Source organism: Homarus americanus, unplaced genomic scaffold (assembly GCF_018991925.1).
Source record: "Homarus americanus isolate GMGI-L3 unplaced genomic scaffold, GMGI_Hamer_2.0 scaffold50564, whole genome shotgun sequence".
Classification (NCBI taxonomy): Eukaryota; Metazoa; Arthropoda; class Malacostraca; order Decapoda; family Nephropidae; genus Homarus; species Homarus americanus.
In genome coordinates, this window is record NW_024715014.1 from 3,054,418 (window position 1) to 3,070,120 (window position 15,703).

Consider the following 15,703-nt stretch of genomic DNA (forward strand, 5'->3'; position numbering starts at 1 on the left):
CGGCGGTACTTTCACCAGGCACCGTACTTTTATCCTTCTGAAGGCTTGTTACTTTCTTTGTGACTTTCATCATACTACTTTCCTTTCACTATCAATAATTTTCGCTCTATTTGTATACCACACTTTCACTGATTGTTTTTTTTTACTATCAATAAACTTTTTCATATTTAAACATACTTTCACTATATTTTACCATCATACTTTCTAATTAAATACTTCCACTCTAATTTTTACACACTTTCACTACTACACTCTTACCACACTTTCACCAAATATTCCCCTACACTTTCACATGTATTTTTACCAAACTTTTCCCCACACTTTCGCCAAACTCTCTCTAGTGCTCAATTGCACAAGTTTCTCCCAAGAACCGAAAAGAAAACGTGGAAGAGAAAGTAATGGATGAATTTGGGTTGAGAAAGTAAAACGATGAATGGTGTTTGTGTGTGTAGAGAGAGAGAGAGAGAGAGAGAGAGAGAGAGAGAGAGAGAGAGATAAGGAATGAGAAAGAAAGAGATATAAAGAGAAAGAGAGAGAAGGAATGAAAGAGAGAAAGAGAGAGAGAAGGAATGAAAGAGAGAGAAAGAGAGAGAAGGAATGAAAGAGAGAAATAGAAAAGGAAGGAATGAAAGAGAGAAAGAGAGAGAGAAGGGATGAGAAAGAAAGATATATAAAGAGTAAGAGAGAGAAGGAATGAAAGAGAGAGAAAGAGAGAGAGAAGAAATGAAAGAGAGAGAAAGAGAGAGATAAAGAGAGAAGGAAGGAATGAAAGAGAGAGACAGAGAGAGAGAGAGAGAGAGAGAGAGAGAGAGAGAGAGATATTATCACCCAAGGCCTTACAGAAAGCTACATATGCAACGCCACTCTCACTTCTCGCCTCTCACCCTCTCTCTCCCCCCTCTCATTTCCCCTCTCCGTCTCTCTCCTTTAACTTCAACCTCTCTCTCTCTCTCTCTCACACTACCTTCACCCTCCACACAGTCATTATCCACTTTATCATTATACACAACAATGAAAGATCCATTTCTGACCTTTTATATATTGTTGTGAGGAGAGAGAGAGAGAGAGAGAGAGAGAGAGAGAGAGAGAGAGAGAGAGACTTCCATATGTTCCCCTTAAGTTCATCGACCTCCAACTCCAGTCTGTAAACAAAGGGCGGGCTATAGACGACACGATCACCCACAAAGAATTAAAAAAACAAAAGAAAGTCGGTCGGGGTGTGTAGAGTGAACTGTGTCGTTTTTTTAGTACTGTACTTTATTTTATTTTTTATTACAATAGACTTTTTTAAATAGCAGTTCTATATAATATTTCTCTTTGATGATGTCTTAAAATAGCTCGGTACTAAGGAGGAAAGGAAGATAGTTGCTGGGTATAGATGAAATAACGCCGGAGCAGAAAATAAAAACAAAAGCGAATCATTTGGAAGAAGATTGAGTTTTCTCTTTTTATTATAAATTTTAGTTTAAAACAAACCTCAAAATTTTAAATTCTCGAAAATCTTACCAAAGGAGGATACTTTAAAACACTTAAATACTATACGAAAAATGAACAATACGAAGCTCATATATAGGCGATACAATAATCTTCTAAACGGAAAATAAACAAAAGAAAATCGTCTGGGTAGGATCGTGTCGTGCGTGTCACCCTTAGAGGCGGTTCTGGGCTAAGCTGATTACACTCTTGAATACGATTATGACGTCGTTCGCTGTTAAAGACTGTTCGAGACTAGATCGACAGATAATGGCGCTGTCTGAGACGTTGTGAAAAGGATATTGTCCACGGGAAAGAGCTGATTTTTTAACTAATCGGAACGAGAATATTAGTCAAATGCGCCACTTACACACCTGCATAGAGGATTGTTGGCGAGGTTAGATGTTCATTTGTTTATATTTTGACGCATGTTGTTTCATCTATACATTCGTGAATTTATTGTTTCTGTTAATTTACCTGTATGAATGATGGTGTGACAGTTTTAATGACTAGTTCCATTTTCTGTGAATTTTCGTTTTGACTTTATATTTGACCTTTCACACACACACACACACAGCAGCTAGTTTGACCTCATGTACATAATGACCTTTGGCCCAGTCACCTAGAGGAATTATTTGAAGGTCAAATGGGCCCTAAGTTTTAATGAGTCCTATTCCTAATGGGTACCGTAGCTATTGGGTGTCAGTGCTAATGAGTGTCAGTGCTAATGGGTGTCAGTGCTAATGGGTGTCAGTGCTAATGGGTGTCAGTGCTAATGGGTGTCAGTGTCTAATGGGTGCTAGTGTCTAATGGGTGTCAGTGCTAATGTATACCAGTGTCTAATGGGTGTCAGTGTCTAATGTGTACCAGTGCTAATGGGTACCAGTGTCTAATGGGTGCTAGTGTCTAATGGGTGTCAGTGCTAATGGGTACCAGTGTCTAATGGGTACCAGTGTCTAATGGGTGTCAGTGCTAATGGGTACCAGTGTCTAATGGGTGCTAGTGTTAATGGGTACCAGTGCTAAATACTCGTAGGTCCCAATTCATAATTTACCACAATCTAACTTACCCATGAAGGCTGTGACATAATGGGTACTAGTGAAGGTGAGGCCCCTTAATATTGAATACGAATAATTACCATTCCTGAGCCCATTCCCCCCCTCACCCCTCCCTCACCTTTCCCGTTACCCCTCCCTCTCCTCCTCCCCCCCCTCCCTTCCCTCCCCTTCCCCTGGCCCTCCAGTTAAAAAATAATCGGATTATTGAGTCTTTTATTAAACTCGACCTCTGAGATGTTGAAGTGAGGAGGAGTTACGTATCAGTGTCTCAGCTAATGATCCAAGAAGCACTAACCTAACCTAACCAAACCTAAGCTAAGCTAACCTAAGCTAGCCTCTTAATACACTAAATATCACGTCATCAATACGCTTAAAGGTTTATGACGTCATCAGTGCATGGCGGTCTAATTATGACGTCACTTTACTCTCCCTTTATGACGTCATCAGTGTGTGTGTGTGTGTGTATAATGTCCCTCTATGACGTCTTCAGTGCCCGTGACGTAGTGACTCTTTGATCACGTGACTGATTCCAATGATACCGTAAAAGGAGAGAGAGAGAGAGAGAGAGAGAGAGAGAGAGAGAGAGAGAGAGAGAGAGAGGTCATCAATAAAGCGTGGTCAGGTCCTGGGGTCAGGCACTAAAGGTCAGGTGGGACGGGAGTAAGATGTTCACCTGTGACCTATGATGCCTTAATTATCACTACCTACCTGTCGTCACCACCCTCCTCCTGCTGCACCCTGACTCTCTCTCTCTCTCTTTGTCCCCTTTTCTCTCTCTGTCTCTCTTCTACCTGCGTGGAGAAGAAGGGAGAGGCGAATAGAAGGTAGTGAGAGAGGGTAGGGAGAGTAGGAGTAGGAGAAAAGAAAAGAGAGATAGAAGAAAAAGAGTATATAAGGGGAGAGGGGAAGGGAGGAGAGAGAGAGAGAGAGAGAGAGCCCCAACCCAACATCAAAAATGAAATTCTTTAAATCCAAGAACACAACACAACAAGTACAGGTAAATACTCTCACACTAATTAACCCAGAAACATACAGGTAAGCTCCCCAACTTCTATAAAGACACACACACACACACACACACACACACAGGTAAGACCCAGATCATTAATTACCTTTTACCTGGCTGCCTCCCCATACAGGTAAGTGTTGAAGGTTTAATTAAATTTTCACCTGAACATTCAGTTGATTTTAAATTACTTTTGAATACTAATATCTAGTTTGTTTTATTATTATTATTATTATTTTTATTATTATTATTATTATTATTATTATTATTATTATTGTTGTTGTTGTTGTTGTTGTTATCATTAATATTGTTATTGTAGTTGTTTTTGTTGTTGTTGTTATGGTTATTATTATTATTATTTCCCTGCCTGGTGTCATACAGGTTGAAGGGTCATGACAAGACGCCTCACTGCATGATAAGGTCAAACTCCTAATCATTTCCAGTATTCATTTGACCTTTATCGCCCCTCTCCAGGTATAGTGAGCCTTTACTATTTTGTTAATAATAATAATAATAATAATAATAATAATAATAATAACGATGATGATGATGATGATGATGATGGGACACACACACACACACACACTCACCCTTCCTCCTCGGTGATCGCTGTTGAAGCCTTGTGCGTTTCTCAGTAGGAGGATGAGAGGCCCTCCTTCGCCCCCCCTCCCAGGCAGTAGTCCGTCCCATAGTATGTGTCGCCCTTGACCTCACCGACCTCCACTAAACCACTTAAGTCAATTTTTATCTTTTCATAATTAAAATAGTTATTGTTTATTAGTTATGTTTAATTTTTTTTTGTTTATATGTGATTAATTTCCTTGTTTTTCACTTTTTTGTTTAATTTTCTTCGTTTGTTCTCATTTTTTGTCTTCTTGTTTTTCACTTTTTGTTTTCTTTATTTATTGTTTTTTGTTTACACTTTTTCGTCTTTAGTCTCTAGTTTGTTTATTCTTTTCTTTATTATTTATCTTCTTTAAACTACATAACTCTGCCTTTTAGTTATCCAATCATGTCTCTGTTTATTTTTTTTCTTCACTAAACCTATTCACTATTTACATAACTCCCCCCCACACACACCCCTTACATAGCTACTGTGTAATCCTATGATCAGTTTCTCCTTAGTTTGTCTGTCATAACCAGTCTCTCTCTCTTCATTTCTCATTATGGTGTCCAGCTAATTTTTTTTTTTTTAGTAATGCTCTATGATGTTCTTTTTGACTATCTTGCACGGGACATAAGGAGGTGCACGATAATTAGCTCTCTGCAAGTTATATGCTACTATTAGTATTTCTTATATTATTATTATTACACTTACTAGCACGATCATTGGAACTAGTAAGGAAGTCATACTACTAGCCTACAACTATTATACTACTATTAATATTTCTACAACAACAACAACAACCACAATCACCATCACAGTGTATAAATAACCCCATAACACTTTCACTACCCTAATTTCACCATTATATCACCACCATCACCACTACGCACCAACCAGCACCACTACTACCATCACAACTACTACCACCACCCAATCATCTCCCCGGGAAGCTACCACCTCTTGTGTGACCTTTTCAAACATGGTGAATTATTGAACGAGTCGAACGCTCGCTATTGTGACTACCACTGGGTCAGGTACGTCAACTAGCATTCAATGTACGACGATTTGTTGACATGGTGGGAGGGAGGGAGAAAGTGAGAGATACAGACAGACAGACAGATAGACAGACAGATAGACAGACAGATAGGCTTGTGTGGCTTCCATCCTAACTCAAAATTTACTGCCATGGTGATTGACATATAACCATTTGAGGTATTGGTGTAGTGTTTCGGTTGTGTGGCTGATGGGGTGAAGTGAAGTAACATGGCCGTGTGTTGACATTCCACAACGTACAGGATCACTTTATATGATGTGTGTGTATAATGTAGAATATATATAATGATAATGAATAACAGATAATAATGAATAAGAAATGTTAATGGATAATATGAGTATAATTTAAAGTCGATATGTGGGGTATTATTATTATTATTATTATTATTATTATTATTATTGAAGAAATGAGAGATAGTTTATATTATATGAGAGAGAGAGAGAGAGAGAGAGAGAGAGAGAGCATCACCCTGTATTAGGAGTCACCCGCCATTCTCCCTTCGTCACCCAAACTGGTTTTTATTTTACTGTCACAATTATTATCATTCAATGTCATTATTATTCTCAATTATTGTATTTTTAATGATATTGCTTTCTCTTCCTGGGGTGTGTGTGTGTGTGTGTGTGTGTGTGTGTGTGTGCGCGCGCGCGCGCGCGTTTATATGTATAATATTTACAACACACACACACACACACACGGCTTCCTTCTTCTTCCTCCTCTCTCTCCTTCCTCCTTCTCCTCCTGGCCCCGGCTGTGTGGTTGACCTTGGCACAGCGGGTATCGATCACTTGTTCCCGAAAGGTTGTTTGATCAGTCTAACATTCCAACTAGCATTAGGTTACTTGTTGCTTGCTTCTTGATTGCTTGCTTGTGAAGGTAGAAGCATACTTGCGTGTTGTTTGGTTGTTTGTAAGGCTTGAGGATAACTATGTGTGCCCTTGTGTGTGTGTATGTGTGGCCTTGTGTGTGTGTGTGTGGCCTTGTGTGTGTGTGTGTGTGTGTGTGTGTGTGTGTATATGTGTGTGTGTGTGTGGCCTGGTTGTGTGTGTGTGTGTGTGTGTGTGTGTGTGTGTGTGTATGTTTGGCCTGGTTGTGTGTGTGTGTGTGTGTGTGTGAGGCGTTCTCACACTACCACATCAAAATACCATATAGTTATTTTCTCCTGATTATTATAGAAATTATTGATAACTTTTAAATACTCTCTTTCTCTCTTATATATATATATATATATATATATATATATATATATATATATATATTAATTCTGTTTATTTAAAATTTTTAATAAGCATTTAGTCCTAGTTTTATTTATGTACAGTATGTATGTATGTATGTATGTATGTATGTATGTATGTATGTATGTATGTATGTATGTATGTATGTATGTATGTGTGTATGTATGTTTGTATGTAAATATGTATGTATGTATATATGTATGTATGTATTATATAGCTATTATTGTATATTATTTGATGATTTCCGAATATATATTTAGTATGAAATTGTGACTATAGTTTATTAAGAACTCTCTCTCTCTCTCTCTCTCTCTCTCTCTCTCTCTCTCTCTCTCTCTCTCTCTCTCTCTCTCTCTCTCTCTCTCTCCATCTATCCATCCGTCTTTCTCTCCCTCCCTCCCTTACCTCTCCCTCCTTTCCTCCCTCTCTCTGCGTCCCTCTTTCTCGTGTCTCCTTTCCCTTCCCTCTTCCTCCCTCTCCCTCTCTCCTTTGACCTGTGTACCTAGAAATCAATGGTTGTCAGCCACAGACGTCAAGACGGCGTGGTGTGGTGGGGCGTGGGGGTGGCGTGGTAGGGGGCGTGGGTGAGGACATAGGGAGATGCGGGAAGACATGGGATGGCGTGGGTTGCGTGGGGAGAGAGGACATGGGTAGAAGTGGGGTGGGAGGGGTGGCGTGGGATGCGTGCGAGGGATGGGGAGGGAAGCATAAGGAGGCGTGGGGAGGAGGCGTGGGGAAGGGTGGCGTGGGGAGGAGGCGTGGGAAGGAGGCGTGGGGAAGGAGACATGAAGGTATATAATAGAATTAAAAATAATAGAGAGGAAAGTATTGAGGTAATGGAAGAGAGATTTTGAAGCCGAGAAAGTATAGGTAAAAGAAAGCAGAGAAAAGGAAGAAAAAAGAGATAAAGAGAAAGTAATTACAGGGAAGGGAAGAAAGTTGGAAAAAAGTAAAAGTTGTTTTTGTTTATGAAAAATTTTATCGGTGTTTTGATGTCTCGAAGTGTGTGTGTGTGTGTGTGTGTGTGTGTGGGCGAGCAACCTTACTTCTATAAAACACATAATTAGTACCACATATAGTACTAACACAAAGCTACACAAGTTACTCCCCCCTACCTGTATCATAGAAAACGTCACTCGTCAACACTTGTAAACAAACCAATATCAATACCATCACATAACATCTACAAGAGGCTCTAACTCTGTCAAATACCATTAGAATTAGTTGAGATTTAACGTCATCTCAGGTATTAGTGGTATAAAACTCTGTACCAGAATTCATTAAAATCTATTGATATTTACTTGAAATATTGCATAAATAAGTATATGATATTTAGAGACTGGCGGGCGGAGGTCTGTCTGTTGTAGCTATTCAGGGAAACGTCCAGGAGAAAATGCATGTGGGTCATTGTGGTTAGGTTAGGTTAGACTAGGTTAGGTTAGAGTAGGCTAGGTTAGGTTAGAGTAGGCTGAGTTAGGTTAGAGTAGGCTGGTTAGGTTAGGTTAGGCTAGGTTAGGTTGGGTTATGAGCAGTGAACCTCAACCATTGTGACTCATAAGAACCTTGGTATATACTAGACTTGAACAGGATCAAGACCGGTATACCATAAGACACTGTAATATACCCAGTACAGTTGCCTCACAGAGTCATGGCGAACATATGAATGAATGGGTAGTATAGTCTTGTAACGATGGAGCTGATTGGTGGACAAGTTTGGATGGTGGAGGTTTATTTCTTCCTCCTCCTCCTCCTCCTCCTCCTCCTCCTCGTCCTCCTCCTCCTCCTTCTCCTCCTCCTCCTCCTACTACCCATCTTCTTCCTCCTCTATCTCCACCCCCTCTTCCTTCTCTTCTAGTCTACCTTTTCCTCCTCTTCTTCCTCCTCCTCCTCTTCTTCTTTCTCTCTTCTCCTCCTCCTCCTTCTTCGTGACCTCATCAAGACACATTCAAGGTCACTCTTACTATAATTAGAAAGGTTTTAATTCACACGCGAGGAGAGAGAGAGAGAGAGAGAGAGAGAGTGAGTGTGTGTGTGTGTGTGTGTGTGTGTGTGTGTGTGTGTGTGTGTGTGTGTATCTGTCAACACATATTACAATTGTGTATAATTGGTTTAATTACATCAATAATTCTATCATTACCAATTAATCACTAAAAATAATAATACATATCTCTACTATTTTAGTTATTGAGAATTGATTGTAAAAATTGTCAGTGAAAATAACAATTAATTCTGATTGAGTTGTATAAAAATAATACCGTTTGGTGCCCGAGTTGATACATAGCGATTGTTGGCGTGTGAGGGGGGTGTGGACAGACAGACAGGGTGATAGACAGACAGACAGATAGATAGATAGAGAGAGACAGACAGACAGACAGACAGGGTTGATAGACAGACAGATAGACAGTGGATAGATGTAGACAGACAGACGATGTGATGAATGGACAGATGAAGACAGACACGGTGATAGACAGACAGACAGACAGGGTGATAGATAGACAGACAGACAGTGTGATGGATGGACAGATAGATTGATAGATGGATAGAGACAGACAGGGTGATAGATAGATAGATAGACAGACAGACAGTGTGATAGACAGATAGATAGATAGATAGACAGACAGACAGGGTGATAGACAGACAGGGTGATAGACAGACAGACAGACAGACAGTGTGATACATAGATAGATAGATAGATAGACAAACAGACAGGGTGATAGATAGACAGATAGATAGATAGATAGAGAGAGAGACAGACAGGGTGATAGATAGATAGATAGACAGACAGGCAGACAGTGTTGTCAGATAGATAGATAGATAGAGAGACAGACAGGGTGACAGATAGACAGACAGACAGACAGTGTGATACATAGATAGATAGATAGATAGACAGACAGACAGGGTGATATATAGATAGATAGACAGACAGACAGACAGTATGATAGATAGATAGATAGATAGACAGGGTGAGAGAGAGAGAGTATAATGCTACACCAACATGTGTCAATCATTAGAACAATCGAAATACACAGGTTAATTACAGGTGGTTGTAAAGGTAGGTGATTGTGTTTACCTTAGGATCACCTGGCCAAGTATTTAAATAAAGGTAAACAAACACTCTACCTGCGTTTGCAGCTCAATGTCTGCCATTCTACCTAATAGACTGACTGACAATATTAAATTTTTCCGTGTGAGGGATTTTTATTTTAATTAGTAATATTTCTCTTAATATTCACTGCCAGACGTATGCATCCAACCCTAGTGACGTCATCATGAACCGTGACGTCACCATGAGCCGTGACGTCACTCATGGATTATATGTAATTTTTCCCCCAGGATGAACAGAGTATATAGGTATAACTCTAACCATTAATACTATTGAAGATTAAATGAATTGTCATCTTTTTTTTTTACCCCAGGATGCACAACACAGTAAATTGAGTGAAACCAAACCTGATCTATTTTTAAGAACAACAACAACAACAACAACAACAGTAATGATAAATAAAAAACAACAACTAAAAAACAAATAACAACAGTAATGATAAATAGAAAACAACAAAAAACAATAACAATGAATTAACTACAAAATAACAACGACCATTACAACAAACACACTAACAACAAAAAAACAAGAAGAGACAGGTAACCATCGCCACTAGGACAATTAAGCTGCCGGGGATAATACATATTTAATTACTGAGAGAGGTTACCTGTATAGGGAGGGGAGGGGGGGGGGGAGGGAGGGGGGGGAGGTAGGGGAGGGAGGAGGGGGGAGGGGGAGGAGGGGGAGGAGGGAGGAGGAGGTGGAGGGGGAGGGGAGGGAGGGGAGGGAGGGGAGGGGAGGAGGTGAGGGGGACGGGGAAGGAGGGGAGAGGAGGGGAGGGGGAGGTAGGGAGGAGAGGGGAGGAGGGGAGAGGGAGGAGGGGAGGTGGCAACAACAGCTCACGAACACCAACCAAACGACACCACCTCCTTCCCCCACACCTCCCTCCCCACACCCCCCTCTCTCATCACCCCTCCCCAAACACCCCCACCCCCTCTCACTTCACCTCCCATCCTCTCCCACGCCTCTCTTGATCCCACCCCCCTCTGTCTCACCCTCCTCATCACATACTCTCACTTCCCCCTCCACCACTTCTCCTCCCCCACACTCTTCCCTCCCCACCTCACTCCCTCCCTCCCCTCGTATACCTGACCGCCCTCTCTACCCCCCCTGCTCTCCCCTCTCCCCTGCCCTGCCCTGCCTCTCCTCCTCTCCCCTTACCTCTCATCTCTTCTCCTCTCTCCTCCTCCCTCTCTCCCTTATCGTGTGTTTCCAGGTCTTTATTCTTTGTTTATCCAAGTGTTGGTTAAGGATTTTTTTTCAGTGGTGTTGTAATTGTTGTTGTTGTTGTAATTGTTGTTGTTGTTGTAATTGTTGTTGTTGTTGTAATTGTTGTTGTTGTTAGTTTGTGTTATTGTTGTTATTTTCGTTGGTTGTTGTGGTTTTTGTTATTATTAATGTTGTTGTTTTGTTGTATTTGTTATTATTGTTGTAGTTGTATGTTGCGGTTGTTACCTCGTTCTTTTTGTTGTTTTTTTAATGTATTATTGTTGTTATAGTTATTAGATGAACAGTAAATAGGTGGCTGACATACTACGCATTGTCTCAATAGAAATAACGATATATAATTATTCCCTTTATATACATGCATACATACATACATACATACATACATACATACAATAACATTCGTTAAAGCTGTTTTCGAATCAGTGGACGACGGATACGATCATGATGTGGTATATCTCGACTTTAGCAAAGCCTTCGACAGAGTCCCCACGAAGACTAATACGAAAAGTGGAGGCTCATGGCATTGGAGGAGATATTCTAAATTGGATTAGGGTGTGGATACGGGACAGGAAACAGCGAGTAAGCATTAATGGCACTATTCGATTGGGGTAACGTCACTAGTGGAGTCCCCAAGGCTCAGTTCTTGGACCATTACTATTTATTATATATATAAACGACATAGATATCGGCATAGACAGCAACATAAGTAATTTTGTCATGTCACTTAAATAGAGCGTGTAATTAAATCTGACGAGGATAAACAAACTTTTCGCATGGTCTGAAAATGGCAGATGAAATTTAATGTGAAGTACTTCGTCTAGGAGGTGTAGACAGAGATACCAGATACCAGATGAACAGCGTTGTTATAGAGAAATCCGACTGTGAAAAAGTTGTAGGAGTAATGATAAGTAGGAATCTTAAGCCAAGTAAACAATGTGTTTTTGCTCGTAACAAGGCTAACAAAGTACTTGGGTTCATGCAAAGGAGTGTTAGTTACAAGACTAGCGAGGTTATCCTAAAACTATATCTTGCGCTTATGAGACCTCACTTGGATTACGCAGTTCAGTTGTGGTCACCGTACTACAGAATGGATTTAGAATCCTTGGAAAGAATTCAGAGGAGAATGGCAAGACTAATCCCGGGCATTGGGAACCTTGAGTACAGAGACAGGTTAAAGCATCATAATTTGCACTCCCTCGAGAGACGTAGAGTGAGGGGCGATATGAGATGTGTATAAATGGAAGTCGGATGAACAAAGGGGACATTACAAAGGTACTCAAACTATCCAACCAGGAGCGAACTCGTAACAATGGTTTTAAATTAAACAAATTTAGATTTAGGCGCGAGATAGGTAAACATTGGTTTGGAAATAGAGTAGTGGATGAGGAACAAACATCATCATTAACTGGAACACGCTGGATAGCTTCAAACATAGGTTGATGGATATATGAGTGATAGAGGTTGGAACTGGGACTGCCCAGTATGGGCCAATAGGCCCGCTGCAGTTTCCTTCTTTCTTATGTTCTTATGTACAGACACCCTTTACCACTCTTACAAAGACAGGTCACTCATACAGACACTCATACAAGGACAGGTCACTCATACAGACACTCAACCTCATACAAGGACAGGTCACTCATACAGACACTCATAACCACTCATACAAGGACAGGTCACTCATACAGACACTCATAACCACTCTTACAAGGACAGGTCACTCATACAGACACTCATAACCACTCATACAAGGACAGGTCACTCATACAGACACTCATAACCACTCTTACAAGGACAGGTCACTATATAACACTCTACAAGGACAGGTCACTCAGACACTCATATTAAAGACAGGTCACATACAGACACTATAACCACTCTACAAGGACAGGTCACCTACAGACACTCATAACCACTCTACAGACAGGTCCTATACAGACACTCATAACCACTCTACAAGGACAGGTCACCATACAGACACTCATAACCACTCTACAAGACAGGTCACTCATACAGACACTCATAACCACTCATACAAGGACAGGTCACTCATACAGACACTCATAACCATTCATACAAGGACAGGTCACTCATACAGACACTCGTGACCTGAACAGCAACAGGTCATGACTGCGGATACTTTTGACCTAACTATCGTGTTGAAGGTCACATGATGGGTGTGACACTGACCTGATGATTGATCTGTGTGTGTGTGTGTGTGTGTGTGTGTGTGTGTGTGTGTGTGTGTGTGTGTGTGTGTGTGTGTGTGTGTGTGTGTGTGCTCTTTCCATGACTCACTTATAAACACTTTACACTACCTTCATTATTACTTTTTCACTTATAATTTGGTTCTGGGTCGAGTAGACAGTCCTAAAAAGTTACTTATAATTAGTGAAACATTATATTAGTGTTGTGAGTCACTTATATAAAATTTAGATTACTTAAATTCCACTTTTTCACTTATAAGTAATTCAGAATCACTTAAAATTGTTAAGTTATTTACAATTGTCACGTACAAGTAAAGTAAATATTTCAAAAAAAAATATTAATAATTTCAAAACCACATAAATTTTCAATGACAAGTCGAAGAAAACAAAAGTAAAATAAAAACAAACTGAAAATCACTTAAAAACACTTAAATTCTCCCTTATATAAGTACATCATAAACCCTCATACAGGTAAACTTCGTAATCAAGGTGGTCAGGTAACAATGGCGTGCGTAAAGGAGGCGTATCACGAGTCACCTTTACGCCGCGACACATAGTGAGTAGATGCACCACCACACCGACCACACAACTACCGTCTCTCACTCCTTGCTTACTTGAGGGAGGGAAGGAAGGAGGGAGGAGGAGAAGGGGGAGGAGGAGGAGGCAGTGGGGGCAAGGATTATACGTGTGTGTGTGTATGTGTGTGTATGTGATATCAGTTGCTTAAATATCCTTATCATACCTTTTTAACACAGTGCTTCACTATCTACTACTACTACTACTACTACTACTACTACTACTACTACTACTACTACTACTACTACTACTACTACTACTACTACTATACTACTACTACTACTACAATTATCGTTCATTTAGAAACAGTGACGAACAACACCCACTAAAAATCATTTACATCTGTGTATCGTATGGATATAGTACACTGTATATATTAAAAGTCTACGGTACACATCAGATTCGCAACATTACAGGCATTGCACTCGATCGTATTCATATCATCAACTGTATATGCAGGTGTTCATTTTTAATCCACTGAGATTCACCGTTATGTCTGGACCACTGGTGATTTGTCTATTTCAAGTATACAGTAGTTTAGACGGGAGAACGCTTGCCAGGCGTATCTAGGGCACTAAAGATATCACTGTTAGCCAGAATCGTTCGCCAGGCGTATCTGAGGCACTAAACATATCACTGTTAGCTAAAATCGTTCGCCAGGCGTAAATGACAGGCTCTGCTGATCGCTCGTGTTGGCGAAGTAGTGTTTGTATGGTACAGTGTGTTTGTGTGGTGGGTGTGTGGTGGTTGGGGTACAGTGTGGTGGGTGTAGAGTGTGGTGGTTGGGGTACAGTGTGGTGGAAGTGTGGTTGAGTTCAGTAAAGTTGTGACAGCACTTTGGTTGACAATATTAAATTTATGGTTGATATGGGTAAAGGTATGGTAGCCATCTGGTTGACATTCTCTCTCTTACTATGGTTGACTACACACTTCCAATCTGGTTAACTATTCTACAACACGTAACTATTTTGGTTGACTAATTAAGAAAAAGATGGTTGTAATAATCACCATTTTAACCTGAAGTTGACGTCTCCTTATGGTTGATATACGGACGATCAACCAAACTTTCCTATTATGGTTGAGAGAGTTTGGTTGATTACAGGTATAGAGTGCGTTTTAGGTGATAGGTAATGTGTGTGTGTGTGTGGCAGGAGGCAACTCACCTCAGCACCACCTGTGAGCCAACTGACCATCTGAGACGTTCATGACCACCTATGACCCCCACCTCCCCTTCATCCCTCCCCCCTCTCAGAACCAGCTGATTACCCCCCTTTCTTTCCTCCCTTTCCTCTATACCCAACTGATCTACACTCCTCTCCTCCCCTCATCGCTCCCCCCACTGTGTTTCCTCCCTCCCCTCACCCTCTCCCTCCACCTCGCCCTATTCCCTCTCCCCCCCTCCCCCCACCTCCAGGGACATCTGATATCCCCATTCTCCTCCCTCCCACACCCCCATAACCAGCTAATCAATTCCTCCTTCTTTCCCTCCCCACCCCTACCCCTCCCTCCTCCCTTCCAGTACCTCTTGCACCTACTAATTACCTGGTCATCGTCAGTAGCAGGTGTTTACTGTCTACCTGTCTTATCGGAGTTTCTCTGACTCCTCACCTCACTCCTATCACCCCTACCCCCTTACCCTCCTCAACCCCCACTCTATCACCCTCACTCCCGTCACTCTCTCCCTTCCCTCACCTCCCTCCTTCCTCACCCTCAATTCCCTTCCCTCACCCCTCACTTATTAATTCCCCAAACACCATTACCTATAATAATACCAAAACAATTATTTCATCAACATTTTCATAAACTTCAGGATGTTATTTATATTTCCTCTAAAACATAAAATAAAAACATCATAATAAAGTTAAATCAGTGTATAAAATTCTCCGCGTCACGAACTAACAAAACATAATAATTTAGTGGCCGCAGGAGGTACCATTACGGCAGGCAGCTGTGAGTGTAGTCAGCTGACGGGGGAAAATGGCCGTATCGTGTCACATAATAGGAGGAATAAAAACAAACGCTGGCAACTAAGTCGATCACGAACGTCATCTGCATATCATGGGATTAATTTCTTGTAATGTTTATAAAAGTTATAGTTTGTTAGTAGTCGGTAATGATGTGTGGGTGACCTTGAGGTGTATAAGTATATATAGCTGT